Genomic DNA, 20,532 nt, shown 5'->3' on the forward strand with positions numbered 1-20,532 from the left:
TACAGCAAAATGGAGCAACATTACATGACACAGGGTATACATAGTATACATAGAGCCCCATCACACTATCCAGGATATACATAGTTACATAGAGCCCCATCACACTATCCAGGATGTACATAGTTACATAGAGCTCCATCACACTATCCAGGATATACATAGTTACATAGAGCCCCATCACACTATCCAGGATATACATAGTTACATAGAGCCTGATCACACTATCCAGGATATACATAGTTACATAGAGCCCCATCACACTATCCAGGATATACATAGTTACATAGAGCCCGATCACACTATCCAGGATATACATAGTTACATAGAGCCCCATCACACTATCCAGGATATACATAGTTACATAGAGCCCCATCACACTATTCAGGTTATACAGAGTTACATAGAGCCCCATCACACTATCCAGGATATACATAGTTACATAGAGCCCGATCACACTATCCAGGATATACATAGTTACATAGAGCCCGATCACACTATCCAGGTTATACAGAGTTACATAGAGCCCCATCACACTATCCAGGATATACATAGTTACATAGAGCCCCATCACACTATCCAGGATATACATAGTTACATAGAGCCCCATCACACTATCCAGGATATACATAGTTACATAGAGCCCGATCACACTATCCAGGTTATAGAGAGTTACATAGAGCCCCATCACACTATCCAGGATATACATAGTTACATAGAGCCCGATCACACTATCCAGGATATACATAGTTACATAGAGCCTGATCACACTATCCAGGATATACATAGTTACATAGAGCCTGATCACACTATCCAGGATATACATAGTTACATAGAGCCCCATCACACTATCCAGGATATACATAGTTACATAGAGCCCCATCACACTATCCATGATATACATAGTTACATAGAGCCTGATCACACTATCCAGGATATACATAGTTACATAGAGCCCCATCACACTATCCAGGATATACATAGTTACATAGAGCCCCATCACACTATCCAGGATATACATAGTTACATAGAGCCCCATCACACTATCCATGATATACAATGTTACATAGAGCCCCATCACACTATCCATGATATACATTGTTACATAGAGCCCCATCACACTATCCAGGATATACATAGTTACATAGAGCCCGATCACACTATCCATGATATACATAGTTACATAGAGCCCGATCACACTATCCATGATATACATTGTTACATAGAGCCCCATCACACTATCCAGGATATACATAGTTACTTAGAGCCCCATCACACTATCCATGATATACATAGTTACATAGAGCCCCATCACACTATCCAGGATATACATAGTTACATAGAGCCTGATCACACTATCCAGGATATACATAGTTACATAGAGCCCCATCACACTATCCTGGATATACATAGTTACATAGACCCCATCACACTATCCAGGATATACATAGTTACATAGAGCCCCATCACACTATCCAGGATATACATAGTTACATAGAGCCCCATCACACTATCCAGGATATACATAGTTACATAGAGCCCGATCACACTATCCATGATATACATAGTTACATAGAGCCCCATCATACTATCCAGGGTGTACAGAGTTACATAGAGCCCGATCACACTATCTACGTTATACATAGTTACATAGAGCCCCATCACACTATCCAGGATATACATAGTTACATAGAGCCCCATCACACTATCCATGTTAGACATAGTTACATGGAGCCACATCACACTATCTACGATATACATAGTTACATAGAGCCCCATCACACTATCCAGGATATACATAGTTACATAGAGCCCCATCACACTATCCAGGGTGTACAGAGTTACATAGAGCCCCATCACACTATCTACGATATACAGAGTTACATTGAGCCCCATCACACTATCTACGATATACATAGTTACATAGAGCCCCATCACACTATCCAGGATATACATAGTTACATAGAGCCCCATCATACTATCCAGGGTGTACAGAGTTACATAGAGCCCGATCACACTATCTACGTTATACATAGTTACATAGAGCCCCATCACACTATCCAGGATATACATAGTTACATAGAGCCCCATCACACTATCCATGTTAGACATAGTTACATGGAGCCACATCACACTATCTACGATATACATAGTTACATAGAGCCCCATCACACTATCCAGGATATACATAGTTACATAGAGCCCCATCACACTATCCAGGGTGTACAGAGTTACATAGAGCCCCATCACACTATCTACGATATACAGAGTTACATTGAGCCCCATCACACTATCTACGATATACATAGTTACATAGAGCCCCATCACACTATCCAGGATATACATAGTTACATAGAGCCCCATCATACTATCCAGGGTGTACAGAGTTACATAGAGCCCCATCACACTATCTACGTTATACATAGTTACATAGAGCCCCATCACACTATCTACGTTATACAGAGTTACATAGAGCCCCTTCACACTATCTACGATATACATAGTTACATAGAGCCCCATCATACTATCCAGGGTGTACAGAGTTACAGAGAGCCCGATCACACTATCTACGTTATACATAGTTACATAGAGCCCCATCACACTATCCAGGATATACATAGTTACATAGAGCCCCATCACACTATCCATGTTAGACATAGTTACATGGAGCCCCATCACACTATCTACGATATACATAGTTACATAGAGCCCCATCATACTATCCAGGGTGTACAGAGTTACATAGAGCCCCATCACACTATCTACATTATACATAGTTACATAGAGCCCCATCACACTATCTACGATATACATAGTTACATAGAGCCCCATCATACTATCCAGGGTGTACAGAGTTACATAGAGCCCGATCACACTATCTACGTTATACATAGTTACATAGAGCCCCATCACACTATCTACGATATATATAGTTACATAGAGCCCCATCACATTATCCAGGGTTTACAGAGTTACATAGAGCCCCATTACTAGATGGTTTACTGGAATGTTGCTGGGATGAAGGGATTATCTTGTGAGTAGAGATTGAGTAGACTCCCTGGAGTTTGAAGACCGAAAGATGGTTTAATTGTAACACATAAAATTCTTCAAGGATTTGACCGGGTAGGTGCTGAGATGTTTCTCCTGGCTGGGGAATCTGGAACATTGGTTGTTATGGTCAGGTGAGGAGGGGGTCACAGGCTCGCTTCTAGCTCTTCCTTTTATTTGACTGCAACAGGGTTTATTCCTTTTTAAACAGTGGTTGTACTTACCGCCTCAGTGAGTGTTTTACCTTTTACCTTTAATGTGATTGTGAAAGAACCAATTGGACAGGTTTTCTTGAGTTTAAACAAGAAAGAGCTGAATTTATTTTACTTAACAATCTAAATAAAATAATAAAAAATACGCTACACACTCACGCACATACACACACAAGAACTACAAACACATAAATAGACTACAGAGTGAGCAGTAGATTTTGTGGTTGGATTAGAGTCCAGAATAAATAAAAAATAAATACACAGTCTGTGAGGTTGGATGAGTCTGTGGTTTTACAGCTGAAGCTGCATTCTTGACATTTTTGGCTAGTCAGAGTGCACTTTGTGGCTGGCCTGCTTGGCTCAGGATTTTCTTGGAGGCAGACTTTTAGGTGGTTCTCTTCTCCTGGTGTCTCTGTCTGTAGCAATCTGTAGGTTTGGAGGGTCCACAGTCGCAGATGGTTTTCAAACTTGTGATGTTACCTGGATAGAAAGGCAGACAGCCCTTCTGCTCCCGCACAATTTCAGTTTCTGCTTGTCTATCTTTGTTCAAGGAAACTCCCAGCTTTCACAGAGATGGGCAGTCACATGACTGCCACAGTGTATTCTCGGGAACCTTCTAATGAGATTCAAGGTTAGGAATGTCCATCTCCCCAGGGTGCCAAGATTTACACTTGGATGGGTTGATCTTTCAAAGTCAATCTGTCAGGATGGCCTTGCTTGTCGTGCTCATGAAGCAATCGTAGGTAATTCAATGACTTAGAGCAAGCCATTGTTTTGGGTCCAGACTCCTTAGACATGTGTCTCCTGTTGGAGGCCTTGGAATGTGGAAAGGTGTTTCAGATGCAAATTGTGGTGGCCATCTTGGCTGCCAGTTTTTAAAAAGTTAACTGCAGGATTTTTCCATTAAAAGTTTAATGTTAAGTTTTCAACCAATGAATTAAAATTCCTCATTTGGCATATCTTTTGACACAAGTCATACTCTTAGAATAAGGGGTAAGACATTTAAGACTGAGATGAGAAGAAATTTTCTCACAAAGTGTTGGAATTGTAGAGAACTGTAGATGTTCAGTTATTGAGTGTATTCAAGACAGGGTTCGATAGACTTTTTGGTACTAAGGGATATGGGGATAGGGTGGTGTCACGGCCACATGGTGAGATTTGGGTGTTTCCCATTGTTCAACTCCCACCTGACTGCAGCAAGTGTGTTTTGTATTAGGGTTTAACCCCTTGGTGTTTTATTTAAATAGACAATGACAGGTTTTCTTGTAGATTTAAAACAGAAAATCAATTGTTTATTGATCAATACGCCTTATACTGAAATTGTCACAACCACATCCACTCATGCATTCGCTCGCTCGCGCGTGCACACTCACACACACAAACACAAAAGAAGAGACAGATAGAGAGAAAAAAGGGGTAAGCAATTATAAGCGGGGGGAGGTCACGAAAACCTGTTGAATTCTCTTGGGAATCAAACTCTCATTTGTTGCAGACCTGAGGTGTTTGTAGATTTCTTTCTTGGTTGAAAGCTCAGTTGAAGTCAATGGATCACTTCTAGTTCGCTGCTGTATAGTGTATATATAGGATTCTACAGCAGACCCTGTGCATTCTGGTTTGCTGGAGATAATCTTCTGGGAAGCTGCTTTCCGTGTGCCCCTCTCTAGTCTCTCTCTCTCTCTAGGCTGCTTTTTAAGGTAAAGCTGTGCTATTTCTTGACCCCGGGTAGGAGATGCTTTAGTCTCTCCCCCATGGTGATCACACAATGGCCCAGGACATGGCTACTTCACACCTTCTTTGTTTCAGAAGAACCCATTCAATTCTAGAATATTTATGGATGGGTGCAATCGGCACCTTTTAGCTTTAAAGATTTTCCTTTGTCCCTGTTAGACAATTTGAATATACAAGGCCAAGTCCTTCTGTGGCCATTTTGGAGCATTGTTCAGTTTTTAAAAGAAAAGTCAATTTTTTTAAAAAGGTAAAGTTAGTTTTTATAACTCTTCCAGTTTTGGCCATAATTTTTGTATCATCACACTTCTTGCGCGCGTGACTGCGGGGAGGTGGAGTTGAGGTAGAATAACAGCCGTGATCTTATTGAAAGGTGGAGCAGACTCAAAGGGCCAATGGCCTACTCCAGCTCCTATTCCTTATGTTCTTATATCACACTATCCAGGGTATAGTGCTGTCTGTAGATCCTGACCATACTTTGGCCTGTTTAGTATATGTGCTCCTTCCCATTTCCCCTTTCTGGATGCAAAGCTGCTGGTCCACCCCTTGAATAGAAACTTCTTAAATGAAATCAGTATTGTGTTTTTATGTAGACCTGCAAAATGAGTAATTCAAATTAGCATATTTTTAAATTTCTGCCAATTATTATTTCATTTTCATGAGGCATTCAGCAATCTCAGTAAAATTTGAGTTTGTTGAAGTTTGATAGTCTTATTGCGGTGAGTACATAGGCTCGTTATACTACACCATTTGAAGCAAGCCAAAATGATTTCAGGTGTGACTAAACTGAATATTATAAATTTGAAACAGTGAATTGACTGTCCTTATTTTACTTAGCCAGCTGCATAGGAAATTGCCATGAGCAGCAGTTCAAAGCAAATTCATGGGTAGAGCATAAAATGGGCAATAGCAAATTGACAGCCTGATTTACATTCCTCCCAATTTAAACCCTTCCTAATTTGCACTCCTCGGGGGAATTATATGGCACCTATAAGAGCAGAGAACATGGCAGGCGGGGCGACTTAATAAGGCAGGAGTAGAAATTTATTTTTCCCTATGGTGGGTTGACAATCGCAGATTAAATTCGCATCGCCTTTGTGGCAGGTCGTTCCTCAAGCCAGCTCATGGGGGGTTCCAACTTTAAAAACATTTGCAAGCAATGATTACTCATCTGCTTACAATTAATTGCAAGTAAGTTCTACCTTCCAGATTTACTGAGGGGTGTACGGGAATCTCATGGCACCCACGTCAAGATTCTTTTCAAGGCGGCATTCAACAGTCGTGTTTGTGCAGTTGTGCCTGAGGTCAGTGGTTTAGATTGTTGAACTCAGTGACACAAGGAAGGGCAACAGGAGGTTGGCAGTTTGGCTGCAGGCTCAGGAACAGTAAGGGAAAAACAGAGTTTGGGGGGGTGTTTGGGTTCGGGTGAATGGAGGAGTGGCAGAGGGATTTGAGGGAGGACAGAGGGAGAATGGAGGACTGAGGTGGGAAGGGTGGCCTAGTTGTTGGGGGGGGGATCAGTCAGTCAAAGTAAGGGAATGAGGGGCCTAAATGCAAGGGTCAGTAGTTATCACTTTGGGATCCTGTGGGTTAAACTCGGTGTGCTGGTTGGCAGAGGGAACGATCACAGTCAGAGTGGAGGAGTTCACTTCAGTAGGGTGGCAGGTCTGGTCTGAGGTTTGGATAATCAAAGATCTCATAGGGTGGGTCAAGGGATCTAACAAGTACTCTAAGGGTAATGCGGGAAGCGTCTAGCATCAGAGGGGGCATGTCAATGGGCTGGGTGTAGGCTCAGGGTGGAGAGAGGGCAGATGCAATTGGATAGTGACAGGGTCCAGGGCAATGGGGTTTGGTTGAAGCGTTAAAAAGTGAAGATGCAAGGTGATATTGGGAGGGTCAGGGTGATAAGGACAAGAGTGAAGGTGACAGAAGGAGGGTGGAGGGACACGGCCTCAAGCTGGAAACTCACATGCACCGTATTCTCACAGTGTCTCGAGACACATGTGGGGCTGCAAGGATTGCAGATCAAAGTGCAAGGAGGCCAGAGTGGGGTGGGTGCAGTTGTGTGGGTGGACAATGGGAGGAGTTTATCAACTAACTGCTCATCAATTCTATGGATGAACGCAATGGACAAAGATGCTTTCATTTCTCTGTCTGCCTAATGAACACAGTTACGTTGTTCGGATAACCTGGTTCTCATATACCCAATTTTCGTGGAGCCTGGGGAGCAGGTGGGGAGGAAGGAGGCCTCTTGCTGCTCAGCATCTGAGTCCATAGTGCCAGCAACAGGCAGCACAACTGCACAAATGGGAGAGCCAGCTGGGCCTGCACGTGCAGCCATGTCCCACAGACTGTCAAGTACAAAACTGGACAGTAACATGAACATTGATGGAAATTTGATTGCTGAAACTCGACATCATGATTTCCACATTCTTATTTTTTATTTTATTTTTTTATTTCAGAGATACAGCACTGAAACAGGCCCTTCGGCCCACCGAATCTGTGCCGACCATCAACCACCCATTTATACTAATCCTACATTAATGCCATATTCCTACCACATCCCCACCTTTCCTCAATTCCCCTACCACCTACCTATACTAGGGGCCATTTATAATGGACAATTTACCTAACAACTTGCAAGTCTTTGGCTGTGGGAGGAAACCGGAGCACCCGGCGAAAACCCACACGGTCACAGGGTGCAATATACTTACCTTCCCTGTAACCATCAAAGTGTGTCAACCATGAGGCATTCCATTACATTTACCTCTCCCCACTAAGCTAGTCCCAACAAAACGAAGATAATGCATGCGAGTGATTTAAACCTGTGAATAATGTACATTTGACAAATATAGTTGAAGGACACCTGTGTCACCTTCATGCTTTCAATAACCATTATGCTTTTAGGTTCACGACATCTTGGGGGGTGAGGGACAAGAACTGCTGCTCGGAAAAAAATAGATACTTGACTAAGGTTATGGAGCTAGTCAGCAATGATGTGGCTGTGATGCAGAGTGTCCCTGTTTGTCTGGGGGCTGTTTTATAGTCCGGACATACCTTCTACATTGTTAAATGACGGCAGCTTTCACCAATGAAAAGCTTCCTCTGACACGTGATTGCACGCTTCTCCTGTGTCTGCCGTCGATCAACGATATTTAAATTTTAATCGCGTGGGAAGCGGCTCCAGATACAAAAGAGGAATTGCCACCCACTTCCGCTTCTGCCGTCGTCAACGTGTGCCACCAATAAAATACCACACCTCCTGATTTAAACCCTGCCCAATTTACACTCCTTGGCTGGGATTTTATGTGGGGAACAGGGGTCTCGATCACTGACTAAAGCGCCAACTAGAGCCCCGCGTTGCCTCCTCTGGGGAAGGCCTGCCAAATCAAGTGTCAATTAGGCACTTAAATTGGACAGAAGCGGGCCTTCCCCAGGATCAAGGACTCGATGATGGAAGTCCTGCCTGCTGAGAGCTGTCAGCCAATCAGAGGCTGGCAGCTCTTTTACTGAGTAGTGTCACTGTGGAGGCAGTGGCTGCTGCTGGTAATGCACCCACTGACAGCTGTGAATCACCCAGGGACCCAGCCCACAGGTAACTCAGGACAGGAGGGTTGTCATGGGGGAGAGGGGTGTAGGGGGGGTGTTGGCAGAAAGGGCAGGAGAGTGGCTCTCAGCGGGCAGCCCCTTCCCAATGCCAGGTCCCTTGTTAAGGCACTAGGTACCTCCCCCAGAGCTGGCAAGCAATCTGCACAGGTTTGCTTGGCATGCTCCTCATGTAGCGATATGGCTGCCCACTGCTGGGCTAATTGTGGTGGGATGAGGCCCTTAATTGGGCATTAATTGCTCATTTAAGGGTTTCAATTGGTGGCAGGGCAGGAAGGCCATTAAAAGGCCTTCCCTCTCTGGACTTAATTTGGGTGGAGGCAGAAAGGTGGTGGGGTCCTCCCCTGCCACCATCTTGCCCAATTATATGCTCTCCCTGCCTCCAAAGTTGCTGTGGAGGAGAGCATAACATTCCTCTCCTCCTGAGTTACACCCTGCCTGTGTTACACCCTGCCTGTGTTACACCCTGCCTGAGTTACACCCTGCCTGAGTTACACCCTGCCTACGTTACACCCTGCCTGAGTTACACCCTGCCTACGTTACACCCTGCCTGTGTTACATTGCAGCCGATCATTTTCCATTGACCTCAATGGGACAGGTGTAACACAGACTCTGATTTGCTATCGTCTAGGATCAACTTATAGCCATTTGAGCACACTAGCTGTGGTTTAACCTGCATGGTAACCTTACTGAGGATCCTCAGCATTTAACAACTTGCCTGACACCTAGAGTTGCCAACTTCGACTGGACATATTCCTGAAGGTTTCATTACATGGCCTCTCATCTTTAATCACCTTGCCCATGTACTCCCGCCATTGGTCACCTGACGCGTCCATCCTCACAGCCTTCCCACACCAATCAGAAAGTGAGTAGACTCTTCATTACCCGATTGGTTGATTCTTGACTATAAGGCAAACAGCCTTTTACCCTATCCCCAATATTTTAATCATTAATAATCAAAAGCGTTTGAAGAAAATGAAAATAAAAGTGTCCTGGAGATTAATCTTTAATTCCTAGAGATTCCAGGACAATCCTGGAGAACTGACAAATCCTACTGACATGTGGATACTCGCAATCTCACATCCATGTGCTCGACAGGAGAGCGATGCGCAGCTGTCAGTATAACTTCAGCCAACTGGCTCCACAATATCCCACACAGGTACCTGATTTTGTATAAGGATTAGGGGACGCAGACTGAAGGTTTTGGGCAAGAGATGCAAGGGGGAATGTGAGGAAAAACTTTTTGATGCAGCGAGTGGTAATGACTGGAACTCACTGGCCACAAGGGTGGTGGAAGCGGAGACAATGAATAACTTCAAGAGGAAACTGGATGGGCACTTGAAGTAAATAAACTTGCAGGGCAACGGGGAACGAGTGGAGGAGTGGGACTGACTGGATTGCTCCGCGGTGAGCTAGCCAAATGGTCTCTTTCTATGCCATAAATGACTCTTTGACTGAGTTGGCACCTGTCTGTCTGTCTGGCTGGGAGATTGTTGCGGAATTTGAGGACTGATTCAACGATGAGTCAAATGAAGAAGGACAAGCAGTAGCCTGCTTTCCAAGAGCTCTACCTTGCTTTGAGCACAAAACATATTTACTTCTAGTTCTTCCTTGGAATTCTTCCTGCCACTACACCCCTTCTGATTGCAACACCAGTAGCCTGGAGCATGTGAGCCAGACTGACTCAGGCCTTTAGCTACTGTTCACACCAGCAAGCTCGATTAACACTGTTTTGCAGCAAATAAAGATCGTTTTATTTTTCCAATGATGGCAGTAAGTACTCTTGTGATGTCCAGAGTCCAGCAGAGTCCATTTTACACGTTTTGCTTGAAAAAACCTGCAGAATCTTTTGCTCAAAATGAGGTTAATATTGTTATGTGTTTGTGCCGTGAAGCAGTTTACAAATACGACTTGTCTGCACCTACACTTTAAATTAAGCTGCCAGCCTTGGCTGAGTGGTAGCACTCCTGCTTGAATCAGAAAGTGGGTTCAGGTCCCACTCCAGAAACTTGGGCACAGAGACTAGGCTGACAATGCAGTGCAGTATTGAAGGAGTGCAGCGCTGTCAGAGGTGACACCTTTCAGATGAGACAGTAATCTGAGAACCCGTGGGCCTTCTCAGGTCGACGTTAAAAATCCCATAGCATGATTCCAAGAAGAGCAGCAGGTTCTCCCTGGTCAATATTTATCCCTCAACCAACATCACTAAAACAGATTCTCTGGTCATTATCTCATTGCTGTTTGTGGGATCTTGCTGTGCACAAATTGGCTGCCATGTTTCCCACAACAGTGACTACACTTCAAGTGCGCTTCATTAGCTGTAAAGTGCTTTGGATGCCCAAAGATTGTGAAAGGCGCTATATAAATGTAAGTTCTTTCATTCTTTTTACTCAAGCACAGAGAACATTGACGTCAACAAAGTGTTTATTTACACAAATCAGACCGTTAAATATTGTTGGGATGGATATTATTGCTATTTTATAGAAATGCTGACATGGTTAATGTGCACAGGTTAACAGCATAGTTGAGAAAGCACCATTGAGTGGTTGCCAAACTTTCTGTTCATATCATTTGCAAAATTATCACTGCATGCTTAAATTGGGTGTGGTACTTTATAAAGAGTCTCTAAGCTGAAATGCACCAGAGGCCAAAGTTCCAGAGTGCCCACAGATTTTAGACATATCCTAAAGTCCAGCTCGCCCCCACAATTGACATCCAGTTCAATAGAGGGCAAAGGAAATATGTCACGATGCAGTACAATAAGTGAGTACAGCCAGTGAGAGCCTGTTGCACAGTCACCCAGTGAGTACAGCCAGTGAGAGCCTGTTGCACAGTCACACAGTGAGTACAGCCAGTGAGAGCCTGTTATACAGCCACACAGTGAGCGCAGACAGTGAGAGCCTGTTGCACAGTCACACAGTAAGTACAGCCAGTGAGAGCCTGTTATACAGTTGCACAGTGAGTACAGACAGTGAGAGCCTGTTGTACTGTCACATAGTGAGTACAGACAGTGAGAGTCTGTTACACAGTGAGTAAAGACAGTCAAAGTCTATTACACAGTCACACAGTGAGTACTAGTGAGAGCCTGTTGTACAGAAACACAGTGAGTACAGACAGTGAGAAACTATTACACAGTCACACGGTGAGTACAGACAGTGAGAACCTGTTGTACAGTGAGTACAGGCAGTGATAGCCTGTTACACAGTTACAGACAGTGAGAGGTTGTTGTGCAGTCACACAGTGAGTACAGACAGTGAGAGTCTGTTACACAGTCATACAGTGAGTACACACAGTAAGAGCCTGTTGTACAGTCAATGAGTACAGACATAGAAACATAGAAAATAGGAGCAGGAGTAGGCCATTTGGCCCTTCAAGCCTGCTCCGCCATTCATTATGATCATGGCTGATCAACTCAGTAACCTGTTCCCGCTCTCGCCCCATACCCTTTGATCCCTTTAGACCCAAGACTTAGATCTAACTCCTTCTTGAAAACATACAATGTTTTGGCCTCAACTGCTTTCTGTGGTAGCGAATTCCACAGGCTCACCACTCTCTGGGTGAAGAAATTTCTTCTCATCTCAGTCCTGAAAGGTTTACCCTGTATCCTTAGACTATGACCCCTGGTTCTGGACTCCCCACCATCGGGAACATCCTTCCTGCATCTACCCTGTCAAGTCCTGTTAGCATTTTATAGGTTTCTATGAGATTTCCCCCCACACTCTTCTGAACACCAGCGAATATAATCCTAACCGACTCAATCTCTCCTCATACGTCAGTCCCACCATCCCAGGAATCAGTCTGGTAAACCTTTGCTGCACTCCCTCTATAGCAAGAACATCCTTGCTCAGATAAGGAGACCAAAACTGCACACAATGTTCCAGGTGTGGCCTCACCAAGGCCCTGTATAATTGCAGCAAGACATCCCTGCTCCTGTACTCGAATCCTCTCGCTATGAAGGCCAACATACCATTTGCCTTTTTACCGCTTGTTGGACCTGTATGCTTACCTTCAGTGACTGGTGTACGAGAACACCCAGGTCTCGCTGCATATTCCCCTCTCTCAGTTTATAGCCATTCAGATAATAATCTGCCTTCCTGTTTTTGCTACCAAAGTGGATAACCTCACATTTATCCACATTATACTGCATCTGCCATGCATTTGCCCACTCACTCAACTTGTCCAAATCACCCTTAAGCCTCTCTGCATCCTCCTCACAACTCGCCCTCCCACCCAGTTTTGTGTCATCTGCAAATTTGGAGATATTACATTCAGTTCCCTCATCTAAATCGTTAATATATATTGTGAATAGATGGGGTCCTAGCACCGAGCCCTGCGGTACCCCACTAGTCACTGCCTGCTATTCGGAAAAAGACCCATTTATCTCTACTCTTTGTTTACAGTCTGCCAACCAATTTTCTATCCATCGCAATACACTACCCCCAATCCCATGCGCTTTAATTTTACATGCTAATCCCTTATGTGGGACTTTGCTGAAAGCCTTCTGAAAGTCCAAATAAACCACATCAGACAGAGAGAGCCTGTAATACAGTCACACAGTGATTACAATGCGAACCCGTTACACAGTCAAAAAGTGAGTACAGACAGTGAGGGCCTGTTACACAGTTACAGACAGTGAGAGCCTGTTGTACAGTAACATGGTGCATATGGACAGTGAAAGCCTGTTAAACAGTCACACAGTGAGTACAGACACTGAGACACTGTTGTACCATCATGCAGTGAGTACAGACAGTAAGAGCTTGTTGTACAGTCACACAGGTGCCTACAGACAGTGAGCGCCTGTAATACAGTCACTGAGTACAGTCAGTGAGAGTCTGTTACACAGTAACACAGTGAGTACAGACAGTGAGAAACTGTTGTACAGTCAGTGAGTACGGCCAGTGATAGCCTGTTACACAGTTGCAGACAGTGAGAGGCTGTTGTACAGTCACACTGTGAGTACAGACAGTGAGAGCCTGTTGTACAGTCAGTGAGCACAGGCAGTGATAACCTGTTACACAGTCACACAGTTAGTACAGGCACTGAGAACCTGTTACACAGTCATGCAGTGAGTACAGACAGTGAGAACCTGTTGTACAGTCAGTCAGTACCGGCATTGATAGCTTGTTACACAGTTACTGACAGTGAGAAGCTGTTGTACAGTCACACAGTGAGTACAGACGGTGAGAGCCTGTTGTAAAGTCACACAGTGAGTACAGACAGCAAGAGCCTGTTGTACAGTCACAAAGGTGTGTACAGACTTGAGAGCCTGTAAGACAGTCAGGCAGTGAGTACAAACAGTGAGAGTCTGTTACAATCACACAGTGGGTACAGACAGTGAGAGCCTGTTACACAGTCACACAGTGCGTGCAATCAGTGAGAACCTGTTACACAGTCACACAGTGAGAACAGACAGTGATAGCCTGTTACACAGTTACAGACAGTGACAGCCTGTTGTACAGTCACATGGTGTGTACAGAGTGAGAGTCTGTCACACAGTGAGTACAGACAATGAGAACCTGTTACACAGTCACACAGTGAGTACAGACAGTGAGAGCCTGTTGTACATTCACAAAGGTACATACAGACAGTGAGAGCCTGTAAGACAGTGAGTACAGTGAGAGTCTGTTACACAGTGAGTACAGACAGTGAGAGACTGTTACACAGTGCGTACAGTGAGAGCCTATAAGACAGTGAGTACAGACAGTGAGTGTATGTTATACAGGCACACAGTGAGAGTCTATTACTCAGTCATACAATGAGTACAGTGAGAACCTGTTACACAGTCAGTGCCTGTTGTACAGTCAGTGAGTACAGACAGTGAGAGCCTGTTGTACAGTCACAGTGTGAACAGACACTGAGAGCCGGTTAAATAATCACAGAGTACAGACGATGAGAACCTGTTTCACAGTCATGTAGTGAGTACAGACAGTGAGAGCCTGTAATACAGTCAGACAGTGTGTACAGTCAGAGTCTGTTACACAGTCACACAGTGAGTACAAACAGTGATATCCTGTTACAGTTACAGACAGTGAGAGGCTGTTGTACAGTCACACTGTGAGTACAGACAGTGAGAGGCTGTTGTACCATCAGTGAGTACAGACAGTGATAACCTATTACACAGTTACAGACAGTGAGAGGCAGTTGTACAGTCACACTGTGAGTACTGTGAGTACAGACAGTAGAGCCTCCTGTACAGTCAGAGTGGGTACAGACAGTGAGAGTCTGTTACACAGTCACACAGTGAGTACTGTGAGTGCAGACAGTAGAGCCTCTTGTACAGTCAGAGTGGGTACAGACAGTGAGAGTCTGTTACGCAGTCACACAGTGAGTACAGACAGTGAGAGTCTCTGGCACTGCTACACAGACTTATGTAGATTCCCTGGGGGTAGGTAGTGCCACGGGTCATGCGGGGGGCTAGAACAGTGCTGCCTTCCCTTGGGGAATTTGACGTACGTCTACGTTGCACCATTTCATTAACAAATTTCTCTCCCAGATAGTGCTGGAAACCTTGTGACTGTAAAGTCCCAAAAACTTGTCATATTTCAGGCACAGTTCTGCTGCAGAACTGCTAAGAGGGAACAGAGTGAGGGAGTGAGAGAACACCGACACAAGTAACAGGATAAGTGTAAAGTGATTGGTTGGAGACCAGGAGATGGTTAACTATGGAAATTATATTAATCTAACAAATACTCCATTATCATGTAGCTACCAGGATGATAGTGAACCAGACAGACTTTTACTCAACTAGCAATTTCTATATAAAGAAGACTTGCATTTGTAAAGCTCTTTTTCACAATCTCAGGATGGCCAAAGTGCTTCACAGCCAATGAAGTACTTTTTGAAGTGTACTCACTGTTGTAATATAGGAAACATGTCAATTAATTTGCATACAGCAAGAATCCACGAATAACAATGAAATACTGACCAGCTAATCTGTTTTAACAATGTTGGTGAGGGATAAATATTGGCCAGGGAGAACTCCCCTGCTCATCTTCAAAATAGTTCCATGGGATCTTTTATGTTCATCTGAGAGGGCAGCCGGGGCCTCGGTTTAACATCTCATTCCAAAAGATGGCACCTCCAACAGTGCAACACACCCTCAGTACTGCACTGGAGTGCCAGCCTGGATTATGCATTCAAGTCTTTGGAGTGGGACATGAACGCAAAGACCTTCTGATTCAGAGGCAAAAGAGCTACCCCTGGGCCACATAAAAGGAGGCATCTTGAAGGTTCGGCACAACATCGTGGGCCGAAGGGCCTGTACTGTTCTATGTTCTATGAGAGAAATAAACAACAGCTACTCAACCCAAGGAATTTTTGATAAAAAGAAACAGAAAGTGCTGGAAATACACAGCAGGTCTGGCAGCACCTGTGGAGAGGGAAATCGAGTTAACGTTTCAAGTCTGTGACCTTTCATCGGAACAAGGCATGTGTGGATGGTTAAAACGTGTCAGCTAAATTGGAGAGGGAGAGCATGAAAACCTGGACATGCGGAGCAGAACCAGTGGATCAGGAGTCTACAATACTTTTTCTTCCAGCAGACTCCAGGGCCACTGGAACCTGCTCCGCCTTGCTTTAGAACCACCTGGCAGCCTCGGTATGTTATTGCGGAGCAGGAACAGGTACAGGTTTGACAAGTTTCTTCGTACTCACTAGGAGCAGAGAGCAGATTCATTAAGACTTTTTTTTAAGACTCTCTGGAAGGAAGGTAAGGAGACTTGGCGAAGGTGGAAGTATTTATCGATAAGTAGTAGTTTATTTTGGAAACAGTCTAATATCTGGAATAACTTCAGCTTGGATAGTTAACTTGTCACTGATTACCCTTCGCACTGCAGAGGAATGCGTTAAATAGCATATATCAGATATAAAGAATTGAACAGCTCAGCAGAATTCTGCCTCTGGACACCAAAGGATGATCACTTCTTGATACAGTAGTTATTTTTTTGATTGGATATTTGGATAGGAGTGGTCATGTTTTGTTTATTGTATTGTTCAATATTGGGGCATTATTTTCTGGCTCTCTGAGCAGGAGCAATGTCTGTGCAAAAACAGGCAGCAAAGTGCTGTAAATTTAATCTGGCAATTCGTCAAAGAGGTCTCTCAGGGTAAAGCTGTAAGTAGCTGTGTGAGACTGCTATTGCGATCGAGTGTCGAGTGCATCTGAATCATTTCTCGTTTGTATGGAGAGAGACTTGTGTATTGGAACTGTGTGTCGATTGCAGATTGTATATGATTATGTTATTCCTTAACGTGATCCCTACATTAGGTTGCCTTTTTTTTTAAAGCTCCGAACATCCCAAACTGCTTTTACAGTACTTTTGAAGTGTGGTCACTGTTGTAGTGTAGAAGCTAACTTGCACACAGTAAGATCCCACAAACAGCAATGAGACAGTGACCAGATAATCTGTTTTTGTGATGTTGATTAAGGAATAAATATTGGCCAGGACATTGGGGAGAACTCCCCTGCTCTTCTTCAAAATAGTGCCTACCGGATCTTTTACACTCAGTTTGACCTCTCATCAGAAAGACGGTGCCTCCGATGGTGCAGCACTCCCTCGGTACTGCACTGAAGTGTCAGCCCAGATTATGTACTCACATCTCTGGAGTGGGACTTGAACTCACAACCTCCTAACTCAGAACTGAAAGAGCTACCAACTGGGCCACAGCTTTTTAAGCTCAATATTTAGAAATGAGATAATATTTAAAACAACAGTTCAAATTGAGGCAGAACCCTGCTGTTCACACCATTCTCACAGTGGTCTCAGGGGAAGATTTGCCATTCTCCATCGTATCCTAGAGTAATACAACACAGAGGGAGGCCATTTAGCCCATCGGCTCCTTGGTAAAACTATCCCATTAGTCCCATTCCACTGCTCTTTCCCCATAGCCCAGCAATTTGTTTCACTTCAAGTTTTTACTCAATTCTTATTTGCAAGTTATTATTGAATCTGCTTTCAGGCAGTATATTCCAGAAACTGCTGCATAAAAATAGTTTCCTCATGTTGCCTCTGGTTCTTTTGCCAATCACCTTAAATTTGTGTTTTTAAAAATTCATTCATGGGATGTGGGCAACGCTGGCCAGCATTTATTGCCCATCATTAATTGCCCTTGAGAAGGTGGTGGTGAGCTGCCTTCTTGAACCGCTGCAGTCCATTTGGGGTAGGTACACCCACAGTGCTGTTAGGAAGGGAGTTCCAGGACTTTGACCCAGTGACAGTGAAGGTGGTGCAGAGGGATGTGTGTGTCCTGGTACATGAATCACAAAAAGTTAGTGTGCAGCTACAGCAAGTGAATAGGAAGGCAAATGGAATGTTGGTGTTTATTGCAAGGGGAATAGAATATGAAAGTAAGGAAGTTTTGCTGCAGCTGTACAGGACATTGGTGAGACCACATCTGGAGTACTGTGTACGGTTTTGGTTTCCTTATTTGAAAAGGATATAATTGCATTAGAAGCAGTTCAGAGAATGTTCCCACAACTCAGTCCTAAAATGAAAACTTTTCTCATGAAGAAAGGTTGAACAGATTGGGCCTATACCCATTGGAGTTTAGAAGAATGAGAGGTGATCTTATTGAAACATATAAGATCTTGAGGGCACTTGAGAGAGTGGATGCTGAGAGCATGTTTCCTCTTGTGGGGAGACTAGAATTAGGGGACACAGTTTAAGAATAAGAGGTCTCCCTTCTAAGATGGGGATGAGAAGAATTTTTTTCTCAGAGGGTCATTAGTGAGTGGAATTCTCTTCACCAGAAAGCAGTGGAGGCTGGGTCATTGAGTTTATTCAAGGCTGAGTTAGATAGATTTTTGATAGACAAGGGAGTTGAGGGTTATGGGGGGCAGACAGAAAAGTGTAGTTGAGACCACAATCAGATCAGCCATGGTCTTATTATTTTTTTTTAGAGATACAGCACTGAAACAGGCCCTTCGGCCCACCGCATCTGTGCCGACCATCAACCACCCATTTATACTAATCCTACATTAATCCCATATTCCTAACACATCCCCAACTTCCCTCAATTCCCCTACCACCTACCTATACTAGGGGCAATTTATAACGGCCAAGTTACCTATCAACCTGCAAGTCTTCGGCTGTGGGAGGAAACCGGAGCACCCGGCGAAAACCCACGCGGTCACAGGGAGAACTTGCTAACTCTGCACAGGCAGTACCCAGAATTGAACCCGGGCCGCTGGAGCTGTGAGGCTGCGGTGCTAACCACTGTGCCGCCCTTGAATGGCGGAGCAGGCTTGAAGGGCCAAATGGCTTATTCCTGTTCCTATTTTCCTATATAACACTTCTATCAAATCTCCTCTAACCTTCTCTGCTCTAAGGAGAACAGCCACAGCTCCTCTAGTGTTTCTTTATAACTGAAGTCCCTCATCCCTGGAACCATTCTCGTAAATCTTTTCTGCACTCTCTTCAAGGCCTTGCCATTCTTTAGAAAGTGAAGTGCTCAGAACTGAACACAATACTCCAGCTGAGCCTATACAGTGGTTTGTAAAAGTTTAGCTTAACCTCCTTACTTTTGCACTCTGTGCGTCTGTTCATAGAGCCGAAGATCACATATGCTTTTTTAACAGCGTTCTCAATTTCTCCTGCCCCTTCAAAGATCTGTGTACATATACCCCCAGATCTCTCTGTTCCTGCACCCCCTTTAAAATTGCACCATTTATTTTATATTGTCTCTCCTCATTCTTCCTACCAAAATGAATCACTTCACAATTCTCTGCATTAAATTTCATCTGCCATGTGTTTACCCATTTCACCAATCTATCGATGTCCTTCCTGAAGTCTTTTATTATCCTTCCATATTGTTTACTACATTTCTGAGTTTTGTGTCAACTGCAAACTTTGAAGTTATTCCCTGTATACCCAAGTCCATAAATATATATAAAAAAGAGCAATGGTCCTAATACTGGCCCCTGGGGTATACTTCCCTTCAGTCTGAAAAACAACCATTCACCACAACTCTGTGCTTTCTATCCCTTAGTCAATTTTGTTTCCATGCTGCCACTGTTCCTTTAATCCTTTGGGCTTTAATTTTGCCAACAAGCTTATTTGCAGTATTTTATCAAATGCCTTTTGAAAGTCGACTTCAACTGTACTACTCTCATCCACCCTCTCCCTTGCTTCAATCAAGTTAGTCAAACATGATTTTCCTTTAACAAATCTGCCCTAACTTTATTTATTAGCCTTTACTTTTCCAAGAGTCAATTAATTTTGCCCCAAATTATTATCTCTAAAAGCTTCCCCACCACTGATGTTAGGCTCACTGGCCCGCAGTTGCTGGGTTTATCCCTCTCCCCTTTTTTGAACAGTGGTGTAATATTTGCAATCCTCCGTCCTCTAGCATATCTAAGGAGGACTTTTGGGAGGGAGTTGCTGAGCAAGCAGCGTACCTGCTGGAGCTCAGATTGTGTGTTATTTGGGTAGCAATTTCACAGCACCTGCTTTCCTATTAAGATGCTGACCCCACCTGATAACATGGCATTACCTCCATTTACATATTGTGGATCTGCTCCTGGCTCATATTGGGCCTGATGTTTGGCCAAAGGGGTAGGAGGCAGGAATTCACATGTAGAGGGATGTGGCCACATGAAGATAGCCTTTGTGAAAGCTGCTAATATATCTTAATGGGCCAGAATGTGCTGAAATGTGTCATCTCACAATGCCCAGTTAGTTGGACTTTTTTCTACACCCTTCAGTTCAAAATTTTTTACCCTGGAAGTGTGAACTGATAACAGCATGGCGAAGGCAACAGGGCATCTGGGACCTTGGTGAACAATGGGCCAAACAGTGTATCTCCTTAACCAATGAGATTTAATGATTGAGAAGTAAACAGAGGAAGGATGGAGAAGGAGGGTAAATTAGAGGAAATTAATTCAATGTAAAATCAGGTCCAGAAAGAGAAATAAAGTGAGGGAAAAAAAGATTGGATTAAGAAGGAG

At 44.0% G+C, this 20,532-nt stretch overlaps 1 protein-coding gene across 6 annotated transcripts in view; it reads left to right on the forward strand.

Annotated features, from left to right (window-relative positions):
- Positions 1 to 20,532, forward strand: part of tmcc3 (transmembrane and coiled-coil domain family 3) — a 150,956-nt gene that overhangs the window by 96,321 nt on the left and 34,103 nt on the right. Inside the window, exon 1 of one of the 6 annotated variants that reach the window (XM_068058804.1) lies at positions 16,184 to 16,210. The exons of 4 other annotated variants lie outside the window; for them this stretch is intronic. The gene's annotated coding sequence lies outside the window, so the exon portion shown is untranslated. Of the gene's footprint in view, positions 1 to 16,183; positions 16,297 to 20,532 lie in introns of those variants that run through there. One more of the 6 variants, XM_068058801.1, reaches the window with a different exon arrangement.

The sequence above is a fragment of the Heterodontus francisci genome, chromosome 27, assembly GCF_036365525.1.
Source record: "Heterodontus francisci isolate sHetFra1 chromosome 27, sHetFra1.hap1, whole genome shotgun sequence".
Taxonomy (NCBI): domain Eukaryota; kingdom Metazoa; phylum Chordata; class Chondrichthyes; order Heterodontiformes; family Heterodontidae; genus Heterodontus; species Heterodontus francisci.